Raw genomic sequence first — 17,881 nt, 5'->3', positions numbered from 1 at the left:
TTGAGAAAAATTCGAGTCAGTTAAAAATATTTTCAGGAATTTAAGAAGTTTTAAATAAATTACAAATATTTGAAAATTCCTAAAAGGACTAGAATTTTTCATGATATTTTGTAAAATCCTATATAAAAAAAATTTCTTTAAAATCTTCAAGATTATTTTCTGAAACGCCAGCAATATTTAAAAACCTTCTAAATTTTCTCAAGAATCTTATGAAAATTATATTTTCATAAATTTAAAAAGAAGGTGATAATACTTATTTTCTTGTTCTCAATCCTCAGAATCTTAATTTCAACATGGATTTATTATAGCACTTCGAAAAATAATTTTCCAATAATTTCAGTGTGCCAAATATAAAACAATATTTTATAATGGCCCTTCTTTAGGAGCGACATACAAATGTTGAAATATTTTAGCTTCGTTACAAAGTCTACTTGATTAAAAAATATCACATTTAAAAGTTTTTTATTTCATTGTCATAGAAAAAAAATTTAAGCATTAATCATATTTCTTGTTATAAAAATTATATTTATTATATAGTAGAATTATATTGTAAAACGTCAAAATAAAAAAATTAGCTCTTCATCATTATATTGAAAAGTGTTTAAATATCCGGGACTTATACAAAATAACGAAAAAAAGAATAACAACATCATAAATTAGCAGCAACAACAACAAATCGTACATTTATAAAATAAACGAATTGTTGAATCCCCATAAATATTTCTATTGCTAAAATTTGAGTTTGACGAAATTTAAAATTGCGGAAAATAATTAATTAATGATTTATTAATGATTAAATAAAATGTTGCAAACTCCTGTTAAAAAAAAACAAGAGTCCAAAGACCAAATTTGGCTCACAACGAACAAACGAAAACAAAAAAATCCTATTGTAATCTGAAAAATAAGAAAATAAATATTTTTCGGACAAAAATAAAAAAGAGGAAAGAAAACTAATAAGGCAGCCAACCACATCCCCTTCCTGCTTTTTTTCTTTCTTTCGTCTTCTTTATTTTTATTATCATCAAATTGCAATAAAATAACATTCAAAATAAAAATTAAAACAAATAAAATTGCATTACCAACGTTTCGGTACTCGTACAGTACCCTTATCAAGGCAAGAAAAATTTAATAGGTAGAAATTGACAGCACCCATGAACAGATGCTTTCTCTTTGATACCTGACAATCGCATAAGGGTCAGTAGGCCAATCTCTTGTAAACACAATACAAATATCTGTCACAATCACATCAGAAATAGAGAAAGTGAAAGAAAAACAAAATTCATGAAACAGCCTCGTTAAATGTAATTAATCATATTAGCATAACTTTCGTTCAACTTATCCAAATTGGTTTTTAAATTAATAGATAACATCATCCCAGTCAAATAACATCCCAATCAAACGAATGGTCAACATCAACAAATTCCTTTGTATGTCTGGCAAGAACACTCTTATAACAGCGTCCCAAACGAACATCACTTTTGTGTTCCTCTATCCTAGTATTAAGAAGTCTGCTAGTTTGTCCCACGTAATTCATCTTACAGATCCTACAAGTGATCTTATAGACAACACCACCCTTTTCAAAATTATCCAAAGGATCTTTGCAAAAATATATCACTGAATCCAGTTTAAATTGTACGCGGAAAATAGTATGAATTAAACATATTAAAATAGTATGTATTAAACTAACTATATTCCTTTAAGTCTTTCTGATGATCTGCAAGCAAATTATTTCTCTGTTTGTTTTTGATTTGTTGAACCCTAATTGCAATATGTTTCTCAATTAACTTTTGTTGATAATGATTCAAAAAAAGGTGTAACAAATTTACAAGCACCCCGCTATCTTACGGCCCTGCGGGCCCATGATTAGGAGTGGGGAACAACACCCCCAGTCCTTAATTACCGAAACCTGCCCGAGGAGCTCAGTCTTGTGCTACCAGCCCGTCAGAGAATCGAAGGACTCGAACACTCCACTCCCAACCCTTTTGGTATCTACGAGGACTCCCATCGCTTCAGGGCGATCATCTCCTCGACGCTTATTAACCTAAGCAGCTTTCGGTATCTTGGCTTCATCGCCCGGATACTACCACAAGAAATAGCCCGCTCTTGGCTACGCCGCCCGGTTCGGGCTGTTGAGACCAGCGACATCAAACTCTGTAAGTTGGTTAATCAAACCAAATATATTTTGTTAATTGTCTTTACCCTTTCTTGACTTCACCCTTTCTCCACTTCCAAATCCTTTTCTCTCCCTTAATTTGCGAGATCCCTCACAAAGTATATTCCTAACAATATTCAAATTTCGTGTGTGAAATGAAAAATGGGACAAACATAGAGCTCTGACAACTAAGTTTTTGATTACTGCAGTTTTATTTTGAAAATGATAAGCAGAAATGAAATTTAAAATTCTACCTGAATATGTACTTTTTGTATGCAAATTGGTAATAATATTACCATCCCAACCCTTAATTACTTCTATGTCTAAAAAACTGATTCTATCATACTGTTCTATTTCATGAGTAAATTGAAGTTATGGATGAAAACTGTTAAAAGTATCAATGAACATCTGCAACTTTGCTAGAGAAACACATAGTAAGGTATCGTCGACAAACCGAAAATAAAAAGGCAAAGAAAATCTAATTTCCCAAAAGCAAAAACCTCCAAATCTTCCATCACTATTTCTGCTAAAATCGGAGAAATGACTGGACCTATGGGAGTACCAGACCTCCGTCTATAAAAAGAGCCATTAAATTTAAAATAAGTTGAGTCCATAATAAAAACTTAATACAATAATTCAAAATTATCATGATCAGAAAGAAAATTCTCCATATCCCTAGTATAATCCGATTTTTTCATATAAACAGTAATACTGCCTTTATCGGCGCGCGTGCAAACTATATAAGGGTTGTTTTTTAATAATTCTTTCGTCATCATGAAACCTTCAGAAATTTTACGATCTATATTAGTGATATGCAAAGCATTTTTATCAACAAAGCTCTTTGACGAGTGTAAGTATGAAAAAATCGGATTATACTAGGGATATGGAGAATTTGCTTTCTGATTCTGATAATTTTGAGTTATTAGATGAAAATCCGTTGAGAAAATTAAGAAGAGACTCTTTTAAAATGCTTGACAATTGTAGGCAGAAAGGACTTCTGGGGAAAGATATAAGATGGACTTATATTAACACTGAAGACACAGTTCTTGCAAGATGTAATAGTTTGAGAAAAATTCACAAAGATGGCTTCAAGATTAGCTTAGAATAGTTATTTCAACCATTAATACTCCCACAAAATTTTTAGAACAGAATTTCAATTTGATTCTCAAGGACTCTTTCAGAACTTCTAAATATAATGTAAAAAATAGCTAGGAATTTCAAAAAGGTATTACTCAAAAAATGGTTCCGGATGACCATGTAATGATTTCTTTGGTTGTTATTGCAATATTTCCGAGTATACTCCTTGAATTAGTTAAACTGGCAATTTTAAATAGATGTGATAATATTAAAACTCGTACTCGATTATGTCAAAAAGATTTTATCGACGGGATAGTTTTTATTATGGACTCAACTTATTTTAAATTTAATGGATCTTTTTATAGACAGAGGTCTGGTACTCCCATAGGTTCAGTTATTTCTCGGATTTTAGCAAAAATAGTGATAGAAGATTTGGAGGTTTTTGCTTTTGGGAAATTAGATTTTCTTTGCCTTTTTATTTTTGGTTTGTCGACTATACCTTACTATGTGTGTCTCTAGAAAAGATGCAGATGGTCATTGATACTTTTAACAGTTTTCATCCAAAAATTCAATCTACTCATGAAATAGAACAGGATAATAGAATCAGTTTCTTGGAGATGGAAGTAATTAAGGGTTAGGATAATAATATTTCCGTATACCATTTAAAATGGATTCAGTGATAAATGTTTGCAAAGATCCTTTGGATAATTTTGAAAAGGGTGTCTATAAGATCATTTGTAGGCTCTGTAAGATGAATTACGTGGGACAAACTGGCAGACTTCATAATACGAGGACAGAGGAACGCAAAAGTGATTTAAAAACCGATTTGGATAAGTTGAACGAAAATTATGCTAATATGATTAATTACATTTAACGAGGCTGTTTCATGAATTTTGTTTTTCTTTCACTTTCTCTATTTCTGGTGTAATTGTGACAGATATTTGTATTGTGTTTAGAACAGATTGGCCTAATGACCCTCATTCGATTCTCAGGTATCAAAGAGAGAGCACCTGTTTGTGGGTGCTGTCAATTTCTACGTTAAATTTTTCTTGCCTTGATAAGCATACTTCACGAGTACCGAAATGTTGGTAATGCAATTTTATTTATTTATTTTTATTTTGAATGTTATTTCATTATAATTTGATGATAATAAAAATAAAGAAGACGAAGGAAATAAAAAAAGAAGGAAGGGGATGTGGTTGGCTGCCTTCTCATTTTTCTTTCCTCTTTTCTATTTTAGTCCGAAATTTATTTTCTTTTTTTTTGGAATATTTCAGATTACAATAGAATTTTCTTTTTTTTCATTGTGGTCCAAATTTGGTCGTTAGATTCTTGCTTTTTGATTCAACAGGAGTTTGCATCAATTTGATTATTGGACGTTAAATTCGTTATTTATTTTTTATAAGTTCTGAATATGCATACACTTTTTTTGTTTGTTTAAATTGTGTCAATTATGCCGCTTTTTCTATATTAAACAAAATAATACGTAAGTACATAAGTATCATTCACTACCTGATTCTACATTATGAAGAAAAAATGATTTTAAAGGGTTTTTCATATTTATTTTGTAATTGTTATACATTTTGCCTATGGTACTGCATGGTTTTGTAAAACAAAGTGACAACTAGCGCCACCGCACGGCCGTTTTCAACTCTCCTGACGCTATTTTTGCATTGGGCAATACAGTGGAAGCACCCCCCTAATATCGGCTGATAATTAACCATCTGGTCACCAGCTTTTCTGGATCAACGTTGCTGACCAGCTGGGTCATTAATGACCTACAAATTTAATCATTTTTTAAAATAGGTTTAAAGTGCATGTTTTTAAATATATAGAGGTGAAATTAAAACTTCATAGTGTCTAGAAAAAGGCTAGACAAGTGCGAAAACGATATTTTTATTTTTATTAATTTTATGCAAAAAACTGTAACAAAAAATACCCAAAAATTAGAAAAATGACTTTTTAAAGTTTTTAAATGTTATTTCTTTTGTTGTATACGCAATTAGAAAGAATCAGTGAGTTTCTTAATCTGTAGACCTTGCTTTATGGAGTTATTTGAGTGGTTTGACTATTTTTTTAAAAAGTATATTTATCTCACCACGTGAATATGCACTCTGTGCTGAATTTTAATACTTACATTTTATGCTGTTATTTTTTTTTAATTGCACTTTTTCAAGAAACTATTAGTGTAAATCAAAGCATAAGCACATTCAAAACAACTGACTGAACAAATTTCTATTGAAAACTCGATGAAAAATTTTTTGTTCACTTATCACCCGATTATTCACAGCATGTGTCATTAATGACCCACTCGACACTTTCCTTCCGTCATGTACGAAAACCAGCGTTGAACTAAGAACGTCTCTAGGCCCTTCAGATTTACTTCATTTTCCCCTAATTATCAGAATATTTGCTTTACCCCTGCGACGTTTCCTTTTTCAGAAACTTCACTTTTCAAATTGCTCTGGCTCATTTTTGACCCAGCTGGTAACCAGAGGGTTAAACTGCCAATGGTTTTGTTGAAGCGCTATCGAAGCCAATATTTCCGTTCTTGACGCATAGATAGGGCTTTGTGAGTAAACCAGAAACTCTACTTAAAATAATCTGATTGTATTTATGTATTTCTAAAATTGCAGTTTTTTATACTCGACTATTTTATCTCATTTATTATTTAGGGGAATTTTACTATTCCAAATATCGAATCGCAGATTAAATATTACTCAGAGTAGAACTTAGCAAAATGCCTGCATGAATAGGTTTGAAGCTGACGCACACTACCCTCCTGAACGGAGCTTTAAATTTTGTCTACCTAGGATTGAGTATTTTTATTGAATTAATTATTTGGTTCGAAAAAGGAGGCATGCTGTTCTCGGAAACGATCCATCATTTTAATACTAATATTTATTTTAATTTTTCCGCAGTATACAAAAATTCTCAAAATATATTAAGCACAGTTAGTGTAAATGCTGCTAAAGATAGCATAGTGACATCGGGTGAAATACTTAGATCATAAAATTCTTTAATTAAAATTATAGTGAATATTTATGCCTATTTATACCCTTAAGAACTAATTTCTGTTGTAAGTTGAGGTGGACGCTGGAATAAGACATGCAGGGATATTCTGTCACCTCTGCCGCATTTCCTACACTCTATGTCCGGGTTAAATCCAATTTTCGAAATGTGATGGTTCAAGTGGCTGTGGCCTTTAACCATCTGAACCACTATCCTGAGGTCGTTCTTTATTAATCCCAAGATTTACTGGCCTCTTTGCAACCTATACGTATATACCAAGACAGCTTCCGTCTGTTAGCAACCCTGAGTTTGTTTACAGTATTGCTGGTACTTCTTGCAGACCCAACCTTTTACGACCATTCCGATGCAGGAAGACGCTAGTCTCAGTATCAATTTCGGTCCTATGTAATTACTTGCTGAGTCGCTTTTTTCCAGCTAGTTTCCTTTTTCGTATCCCTTGTTCCCTGTGTAACCAGAAACCCATATAGCGGTCACTTTGATATTTTCCGCAAGTTGATTAAATTCATTTTTGCATTTCCAAACCTGCTCTGATGTTGTACCTGGTTTTGCAATTTCAGTTAATGTAGCTTGGTTGTACGAGCAGATTGCAATCTACCTACCAGCAACGTCTTCTTCTATTAATCTGTCAGCACGGCGAACGACGACCAAAACGTCGGCCTAAAAGTCGCTTGCATGCCAAGGAAGCGATCCATGCCATCCTTGTCCCCGTCCTTTCCGTCCCTGACATAGATTCTTGCTCCTGCCCCCCTCCCCCTACCGCCCTATCTTTTGGAGCCGCCTATGTACAAGATATCTCCTGGGAAGAGCGGGTTCCCATTTTATTTCAACTTATCCGTAGTTGGGATCCCGACGTAAAAGATCTATGTAAAGTTGAAGCGTTTTGTTGTTTTGTCTTGCCTCATTTATAGAATTGGCAGTGCGCTAATCTCACCTGGGAGCCTAGTGTGTCTAGTACCCTAAGTCTATCTATTTGCTCTTGTCAGAAGGCCCATCACTTCAATTGCCTCGGCAGTTACCGCAACGCGTAAAGGCTCTTCAAAGAGCATGTATCATATCGCTGCTGTGTGCTCAGACCTCATTTCTACCAAACCGCCCCCAAATGCCAGGATTTAAAATCGTCGCAGCCTAATCCTGCATTGTTTTCAGTTTAACCCGTGGCCACTTGACCACGGCCACGTTTAAAGTCCTAGTTTAAGGACAGCGAAGTAGAGTATACAATGAATTTTGGCCTCAGATCCCATGTCAACCCGAAGGCTCTTCTGAAAATCGAAAATTTTATTACCAACTTCCGGGATCGGGTTAAACGATGTTTCGCCTATTAAAATTTGCCATTTAAGATTACTCATAGGTATTTAACTGAGTCTGAGGTTATGAGCGTCTCACTATGGAAAGCAGGGGCATCAACTTTCGACACTTGGAACTTTCTCGTGAAAATGACCAGGTTGGTCTTTTTCCGATTTATTGTGAGCACTGAGCTGTCGCACCAGAACTCAACGACGCGCAGCGCCGACCTTGTAACATCTATCAACGTTTCCAGATGAGCCCTCTTGACTAGGATTACATTACAAAGCAGGAGGAGTGATTTTCTTCTTCGTCTTTAACAATCTCATCAATATCAAGCCTTATGAGCCCGAGACGAGTTTTCGGATTTTTCTCCAGGATCTTGCGGAGCCTGTCTGTGTTCGCAATGTTCTTCGATTTCTCACAGAAGCTTCTCCAATATTCCAGTTTGTAAATTCTTAGGCATTGTATTGTATTATAATTATGGACCTGCAAATATCTCGAAACTTCTAGTTGAATAGAGTTCGAACTGTCTTAAGCATTCTAGTACTCGAAACTTCCGAGAAAGTTTTTATTATGTTATCCAAAATTTGAATAGATTCGTTACTAAGGGATTTTTGGGTTGCTGAGAAGCTATTAAGGGTCCAGCATCGCCACATTAACATAACCGCATTTTTAGGAAAGTCGGTACTAGGGTTTTTCTTAGTTTTGCTGAACACAAATTTGGGGTAAAAACTTTGAAAATCGACAATATAAAAAATATTTGTCGAAAGATCCTACTATGGATTGCATCAATACAATTGCTAATAACAAATTAATTATTCTTAATAATCTAGCAGTTTATCGACATTTTTTATAATAGTTACTTACTCCTTTCCATAGCAATTTATATCCTCACAGGAAATAAAGAAACAAATATACCAATATCAAATCTAACATGCACACTAGTCTAATTTATACATTTTTGGTCAACAGTAATAAAAAAAAATGAAAATCAGATATTATTCTTTCCTAATTACATTCTCATCACAGAAGGTGTTAGATTTGTGTAAAATTTCCCCCCCCCCCCCCCCAGTTCTTGTTAAATTTCCACGTTTCGAGACCCCCTGAATCCAAAAAACAGATTTTTATGAATGAGTCTGTCTCTCTGTCTGTGTGCGTGATAACTTTTGAAAAAATTAATCTATTAGATTGGCCTTTGGTACACTTGTTTAGTGTCCTGAACTAAAGGTCAAGTTCGTTAGCCAGCCATTTTGGGCAAATATTCAAAAAGAAGATACATTTTGAATGTGTTTGAAACCACTTTTTTCAAAATTCAAACATTCTATGTACAGTTATTAATAGTATTTGAAAATTCGAACAATTTATCCTGATGACTTTTTCAATAAAATCAAAAATTACCAAAGTTAAAGCATTTACAAAATTCCAAAAAACACACGAAAATAAACATTTTAAGCCAAATAACGCACGATATGAAAAATCAGCATGAAAAATATCTTTAACATTTAAAAAAATCTGCCTGCTGCATGGGCACATGTTTATCCCAACATTTGTCTTTTAATTTCTTTTTCGTCTCGTGTGTGGGGTTTCGAAAAATATAATTTATTATGTTTTTAATGCTATTTTTTTACGATTAAACCCAAAAAGAGAACTATGAAAAATTAGATCTGTGTAAAATTTGACCCCACTAGTTTTTGTCAAAATTTCCACGTTTTGAGACACCCTTAATCTGAAAAACAGATTTTTACGAATGTGTCTGTTTACTATTTTGAAGAAAAATAAAAATGCTGCCAAGAAAGATTTAAAAAAATATATCTCTTCAGATTTAGAAAGGTAGATGACAATTTATTTATATTGTTTAAGAACGGAAGCTTTGTTTAATATATCACCGTTGACGAGTTTTACTAACGTAAAAGTTCTGCCTCAAAAATATTGATCACAATGATATTCAAATCTATGTATTCTTTACACATTCAATTCTCTGATCTTTCAAACGTAAAACAATATAAACAAATTTGCCTTAAAAATAAAGTATCTATAAAACGTAAAAAATCATGTCTTTTATTGAGAAATATTTTTAAAAATTAATTTTTTTATGAATTTAAACAATAAACATTTCTCATACATATCCGAAGGATGTCGACAATACTCCCCGTATTCATTTATCTGTTAGTTCCTCATACTAGGTGTAAGTAAAATAATGTAAACAAAATTGAGTGTTTAAATAATTCTTACACATTTTTTACTTTATTAAAGCCTTCTTATTGTTTCAATAAAACGGTATATGCGTCTTATTAGAACAATTGGCCGAAACAAATTTGTTAATCTGAGAACATTTATAACATTATTTCTAAAGATTGAAAAAACATTGACCTAAAACTTGGAAAGTTTTTGATATTGCGTTGTAAATGGCTTATGTTTGTTTGATGAGCTATTTTGAAAATAAAATGCTGCAAAGATTTTTTTAATACAAAAAACTCTTCTATAGCGCCGATTTTGTGGCTGACGGTGGGTGGAAACTATAAATAATTTTTTTAAAAGGCGCGTAGTTTTTTTGAAAAACCACACAAGGTACGAAAAAAATTAATAGACGAAAGTCGTTTACCAAAAAAGGATCTACCAATTTATCATTAATAATTTTTATAAAGGACAGGTATATTTTCTTTTAAACGTGAAAAAAAGCTTAAACACAAAAAAAATTTTTTTGTTGAAAATTAGCAAAAGAGGAAAAAATATAAAAAGGCAAAAGTTGTTTAACCAAATAATATCTCACAATTGGTTAGAAAGTCTTGTTATAACAATATATTAAAAATAAAGAAATTAAATTATTAAAAGTAACCCTGTGACTGGCAACAAAAATTATTAAAGTATTAAAAATGTTATATTTACATCATATTTTATGACAATTTAATACATTAAAAAAATTTGCTTTACCATTTTGAATGCCATCTTTTGAAGCCCCGCTATTGATGACTTAAGAATATCAAATAAGAAAAGAAATATTATAAACCAGTAAAGCCTGTAAGAAATTGAAAATCTTGAGCTAAACAACCAGATCGAATTTTGTACTTTCGACAATCGAAGTCTGGCCGATCGAACTAAAAAAATGATCCGACCGTAGGGCGCATCTAATTTCGGTTTTCCGAAATTCGAAGCGCGTCCAGTGTTGGTTCAAAATTAAATTCTTTTTGCACAAACCTATTGCTAAACAACTAACACCAAAAATATTTTGCGACATTTCCGTCCGAGTAATCACGTTTAAAAACCCATCCGTGATTTTTTATAGGTAGTTGAATAAGTTTCCGCCCTTTTTCTTCGATATTTGATATTTATTTAAACAGTTACTTGCAAAATGATTTCATTCAAAGTAGGCAGAAAGTGCCGTCTGCATGAACCGAAACAAGTAAAAATCCGAAGGGGCAATATCTGGAGAGTAGGGCGGGTGGGTTAAGATTTCCCATTTCACTCCTTCGAGGTTCTTTTTAACCGGCTTTGCAACATGGGGCCTGGCGTTGTCATGTAGCAGAATTAATTTTTCATGTCTATCGTTCCATTCTGGCCGTTTTTCTTTTAAAGCTCGGTCTAAACGTATAAGCTACAATCGATAACCATCCCCAATGATGGTTTCGGACGTTTATAGGAGTTCATGATACACGTCTCCTTTATGATCCCACTAAATGCACAATAAAAGCTTCGAACTGTGGATATTTCGTTTTGGCACCGATGGATTAGGTTCACCTGGCATACTCCATGACTCACGTCGTTTAGGATTGTCGTAGTATATCCATTTTTCATCCCCAGTAACAATTTGATGCAGGAAACTCTTTTTTCGGTGCCGCTCAAGTAGTATCTCACATGTAACCAAACGCTTTTCCATGTCTCTCTCCTTCAGTTGATGTGGCAACCAATTCCCTAGTCTCTGCACCATTCCCATTTGATATAAGCGTTTCCTAACTGTTGATTTATCAACATTTAATGTTTCTGACAACTCTTTAAGCGTTTGGCACAAATCTTCATCGAATAATTTTCTCAGTTCAATATCTTCGAATTTTTTAGGGGCTCCCTCGCGTCCTTTGTCACTTACATCAAAATCGCTTCTGTCCATTAGGAAGTAGTGCAGCTGAATTTCCCGCAAATGGTGTTTTGTCGGAAAGAAAGTTGACATCTTTGACACGAGTGCCTAATCATGTAAAAATTGACCCTCCCCCATTATTTTTTATCAAATGTCCACGTTTTGAGACCTTCTGATCCCGAAAAGCAGGTTTTCGTAAATGTGGCTGTGAGGCAGATTTGATTGACTATTAGTATACTCTTTAAGTGTCGAAAGCTGAAGGTCAAGTTCGTTACCCAGCAATTTTGGTGCAAACTTAAAAGGCTAGAGCATCTTCGACAATTCTGAAGCCTACAAGATTATCATATCACCTTTTTGAATTTTTATGGAAAATCGTAAATTAAAATTTTAATGGCACAAAACATAAAAAAATTTCATTTTGCGGTCAAACTATGCAAGTTACGACAAGAGATACTTTTTGATAGGATGCATGGTTTTTGTTTTATTCTTAAAAAACATCAAAAATAACAAATATAATTTCTCGCACATACGACGCAAAAAAATGCATCAACAAATGTTGTACACCCAAATAAGGTCTATCAATTTGTTGTTAATCTATTTTTCATGAAACGCGGAGTTTTGGTAATTTTTTTAATTTCAAAAAATAACATTTAAAAGGAATTTTGGTTTGTTTGGAAAACGACCCAAGTTTCGAAAAAAAATGAATAGATGAAAATTACTCACCCAAAAAGAATCTACAAATTTTGCATCAACAATTTTTGGGTAGGATGCGTAGTTTTTGTTTGAATCGTAAAAAATAAAAGTAAAAATAAATAAATAAATTTTTTTTAAAACAACACTAAGAGACGAAAAAATAAACAGGCAAATATTGTTAGAATAATAAAAACTAGGAATTCATTACAATCTTTTGTTATAAGAATACATTGGAAATAAAAAAAACTAACATTTTGGGAAAACGACTTGAGTTACGAAAATTTTTATTTAACGTATAATAACAAAATTTTTTTTAAATAGAATAGACACCTTTTTTAATTATCAAAAGAAGGCAATAAAAATGTTTCTACTTTGACACAAATGCATATTATGAATTGTCATAATATACATTTATTAAAACTTTATTTCAGGGTAGCTGAGAATAAAATCTAATGAAAAATAAGCAAAAAATGTAAAAGTAATAATAATAAATCAAATTTATACTTTCTTTTGCAATATTTGAATAAGCCATCACATGCTGAGATACATATAAATGCAATATACATTTAGAGTTAGTCGAAGGTACAAGGGTTATGACGGGTCCTGAATGCAATACTTCTGATCTCAAAAATTAACTTAGGTCGGGGATTGAGAACCTACAGAAAACGGATGTGCGAATAGATTTCCAAAATAAGATAATCGAAAGCATAGATGGGGCAACATGGACAAAGTTACGGGATATAATTGTTAGATGTACGATGGAAGTGTGTGGTACCGTAGTTGTAGGAAGAATGTCTGGTGATGCGTGGTGAAATGATGAAATTCAGGCAGCTCAAAAAGCAAAAAGAGAAGCGTAGAGGAGAACTTTGAACATCGCAGGTCTTAGCAATGAGGAAAGAAATAGACGTAGAAATGATTATAGACACGAAAACAGGATACTCAAACGATTAGTTAAGGAACGTAAAGATACAATTAGAGCAGAAGAAGAGATGAAAATACAAAACGACTTTGAAGGAAGTAAGAAACTGCTTTATAAAAAAATGAAAGGAAACAAAAGTACAGAATTTTTCAACATGAGAAATAGTAGGCGGGAAATGGTATATGATGCAGACGGAATACTAGAGGCATTTAGAAACTATTTTAGGAGACAATTCGTAGATGAAGCTATAGGACACCACAACTGCGGTGGCGAGGACATACCACATAGACTGTGCGAATTGACAATTTTATGTTTCGAGATGAGAGATGTCCCAGACGATTGAAAAAAGCAATTATCGTACCAATATACAAAAAAGGGAGATAAAAGCGACAGCAATAATTACAGAGGGATTAGCTTATTATGTACCGTAAGTAAAATACACTCAAAAATACTTATACGTAGAGTAATTAAAATAACAGAAGCAAAGATTTGAGAAGACCAAAGTGGGTTTATACCAGGCAGGTCATGTGCGGATCAAATATTTAGATTAAGGCAAATTACAGAAAAAAGTTTGAGAGTAGGAAAAAAAATTTTCTGTGCATTTGTTCACCTAGAAAAAGCTTTTGACAAGGTAGATAGAAGCAAACTTTGGAAAGTCCTCAAAGAGTATGGAGTCAATGGATGGCTCCTACAAGCCATAAAAACAACATATACAGGTAGCAAAGCGAGTGTAAGGGTGAATGGGAAATTGAGTTACTGTTTCGGTATTATTTAAGGAGTTAGACAAGGATGCGTCACGTCTTCATGGTTATTTATATTATTTATGGACAAGTGTTTAACACTGGCTCTTTTCGATTAAGAGGGTGTGGATCTCGAAATAGTAAGGGTACGTGGGTTAGCGTTTGCAGATGATAAGGTTGTTATGGCAGAGTCAATCGAAGACTTACAAAGAATGTTGAATAAACTAAATGCAAGCATGAAGAGCATGGACCTCAAAATTAACGCAAATAAACCAAAAACTATGGTGTTCGAAGGAAAGAATAAGAAAACACTATGCAATATTTTATTAAATATTGAGAGAATTGAACAAGTTGATAAGTTCGTATACCTTGGTATGAGAAATTAGATAGACGCATAAGCGAAGGTAAGAAGGTTATTGGTAGATCAGGTCCCCTTATCAGAAGTCTAAATATATCAAATAAAGCTAAAATTGCAATACATAATTCTATATTTGTACCGACTGTACTGTACGGTAGCGAGACATGGACTTATCAAGAAAAAGATAGCAGTAAAATTAACGTAATTGACCTGAGATTCATGCGCATAATATGCGGGAAAACTCTGATGCACAAAGTAATTAACGGTAATAATTCTAAAAGAATGCGGTGCAGAAGAGACGCTAGTAGACGCATGGGAAAGAAATCGATTAAGATGGTTCGGGCATGTTGAGAGAATGCCAAATGAACGACTAACGAAACAAGTGTATCAAGGTAAAGTAAATGGCGGCGTGCCCAGAGATAGACCGCGGAAAGAATGGTTAGAATGTGTGAATGAGACCCTAATTACAAGAGACATAAGAAGTCGCAGAAACACGAAAGTCTGCATGAAAAAATTCGTGGACATAAAAGAAGCTAGAGAAGTATGCCAGGACAGGAAAGTATGACGGCAAATAGTTAATAAAAAAAGTGTCAGTAGAGTGAATGACGCCTGAAACAAAAGAACTTGGTCACTAATGGACCCAAGTGGGGAACCTTACATGACGACTTTTGAGGATCTTCACTTGAGGTGATTGCTAGAGAGAATGATCAGCAACCTGGGTCGGAGCATTGTTGCGAAACGAACGTATTATTGACATAAATAACATGAGAATTCTGGATCAATCTGAAAATTTTCAATGTCAAGTAATAGAAAATCAAGGACGCGTGACTTTCTGGCTACTTTTGAATTATTTATAAACAAAAAATTTTTAGGGAATTGAAATTGTGAGTATAAAAAATTACAATTGCAATGAATATTTTATATAACAATATTACGGTCACGAAAACTCAACATTCATTATTTTATTTCATAATACTCAATTTTAGCGTGAAGTTTTGAATAGAAATAAGGGTCTCGAGTTCAAGGGCTCCCAGCGGCCAAATATAAGGTAAAGGGTTTTAACAGTTCTGAGTCAAAATTGAGTATATCCGACCTATTGGCCTGGGATCGCTAGTAGATACAGGACCTACCTTTGGAGACCCCTTGTCTAAAACTGGTGAGTTGAGTGCTTTTTTTAGTTCTAAGGGATGATATGTGTTGCACTTTAAATGAGCTGAGGAATTACACTATAATATATCAAAAAATATATAATAAATAGTATAATATACCTTGTAATGTTTTAAAATCTATTAAAATAATCTCTTAAATTTAAGTTTTTGAAATAAAAAATAATTAAATTTATTATATATCTTAAACTTACTCAAATACAAAAGCACATTTTTTAAACCAACATAAACTTTTAAAAAAAATTTTCAACAAAATTGCGCAAGAAGGCTTAATAAGAATTAAGTTACTTATTTTTTTCTGAAATTATATAACACGGAAAAATTGCGACATTTTTCTACACACTCTTTCACACCCTTTTAAAAATTTTTACGAAATAATAAAAAAAATTGCAAATCCAACTATATTTTCAAAAATTTACCTATTCTATTGTAAATTCGATTGTTTTTTTTTATTGGTTTAAAATATGTATCAGTTGAAAATTCATTTCTTACATCGAAAATTAAACTATTTTGCAGAAAATTAAATATTTTACCTGAAAACGTTACTATTCCATTTTTGTTTAAATACCTATTTTTTAGTTTTAATACTCAGTTTTAAAGTAGCAGATTTAACGATTTGGTTAAAAAAAGATTTATTATTTTCTCAGTAAAAAATTAATCTTTTTTAGCATAAAATTATTCTTCTTGTTTGAAAGTTCATCTATTTTAATTAGGAATTCATTTCTTTGGTTGAAAATGCATTTTATGATCAAACTTCTTTCCTTTTAGTATAAAATGGTTGAGATTTCCTCTGTTTTTTTGGAAATTAAACTATTTTTCTAAATAAATTTTGGTTGTAAATTTAATTTTTAAATTGATAATTGTACTGTTTTTCGTTGAAAATTTATTTTTTAGTTTAGAATCTCGTTTTTTTTGTTGTTTTAAAATTTATTTGAACATTTTTCAATTTCTGTTCTCGGTCGAAAATAATTGGTTTGAAAATTAAATTATTTGTTTGCAAAAATTCGATTTTCTGCTTCAAAATTTAAATATTTTATTGAAACTTTGATTCCTTGGGGTTAAAAATTATTTTTCAACTGGAAATGTAACTATTCAATTTTTCGTTGAAACATTATCTTCTTAGTAGAAATTTCAACTATTTGGTTGGAAATTCATGTATTTTGTTGCAATTTTGTCTTTTTTATAAAAATATTACTCTTTTTATACGTGAATTCATTACTGTGATTGAAAATTGGACTATTTTTTTGTAGATTTGATTGGTTTATTCAAAATTACTTTTTTAGCTTAGCGGTAGAGGCATCTTAGATGTTCGTGGATTGCGTGACTCTCAGGTTACGCAAGTGCACGAATATTTCTAAAACAGGGCTAACATCTCACTCTACGACTACATCTATTGAGTTGACATATATACCCCTTAAAACTTTCAGCCATTGATTTCCATAACATCGGACATTTCAACGGTAAACAATTAGCTTCTCAGTTGCGTTGTGAACAGCTGTGCAAGAAAACCACCCAAACATTAGATCTTCCTTGCGTGGATAGTCATGCTTCAAACATTTGGTTCAGGCGCAGAGAACCCTTTCTGGAGACGTAATCATTTGCAATTACCATCTAGGACAGGGTAAGCATGACGAGCAATAACTAAAAGCAGATCCTCATTTTAGCCGCAGTTATTGACAGATGCCGCCTTTGTGAAGATCCCAATGAGAACATCGATCTCATCGTTGATGGCTGTGAAATACCAATCTCGCAGGAATACAAGCGCATACATAATGATTTTGCTGGAATCATTCACCAATATATTGACCTGAATACTGATTTACTAGAGAGATTTGACCCTTAATACAAATATATTTCAGTTAAAGTTCTAGAAAACGAACACCACCTCCTTTACTGAGGCAGGACTATTCTTACTGCCCACCTTGTCAGACACAATCATCCAGACTGTTTTTGGTTAGATAAACGTGCTCAACGTGCTAAGAATGATAGACATAAGCGTTCCCCTTAACAACATTAGGCTTCGATACACTAAGAAGATCGAGAAATAGTCGGGACTGAAGCAGGAAATTTTGACCGTGTGGAGGGTGTACTAGGTTACCATCCGCCCGGTCTTAATCCTCTTCACTAGGAACGTCCATTGGAGGTGCGTACATATCTTGAAAGAGATGGGAGCTCGATCTTCGCTATATCTAAGTTAGAAGGCAGTATTGCTGAGCAAGTGCCGCATCCTCCGGAGTTTTCTGGTCATGAACAATTATAGCAGCTAAAATCGTCTTCTATGACCATCCCGCGTACACAGCAGATCACTGTGATAATCATATTTCTCATTTTTGACTTTTTTGTATATGTGTAAGAGCGTGTGCGTTTATGAATTTGTGTTTGTTTCTCGT

General features: G+C 33.0%; 1 protein-coding gene across 1 annotated transcript in view; it reads left to right on the top strand.

Moving 5' to 3' along the window:
* The first annotated feature begins 1,945 nt into the window (after positions 1–1,945).
* The window catches only part of LOC117176900 (tryptophan 2,3-dioxygenase), a 44,534-nt gene continuing 28,598 nt past the window's right edge, over positions 1,946–17,881 (top strand). Inside the window, exon 1 of the mRNA XM_033367273.1 lies at positions 1,946–2,153. The gene's annotated coding sequence lies outside the window, so the exon portion shown is untranslated. The remainder of the gene's footprint in view (positions 2,154–17,881) is intronic.

Source organism: Belonocnema kinseyi, chromosome 7 (assembly GCF_010883055.1).
Source record: "Belonocnema kinseyi isolate 2016_QV_RU_SX_M_011 chromosome 7, B_treatae_v1, whole genome shotgun sequence".
NCBI classification, from domain to species: Eukaryota; Metazoa; Arthropoda; class Insecta; order Hymenoptera; family Cynipidae; genus Belonocnema; species Belonocnema kinseyi.
The sequence above is the reverse complement of the archived record's forward strand: the minus strand, read 5'-3'. Positions and strand labels throughout refer to the sequence as shown.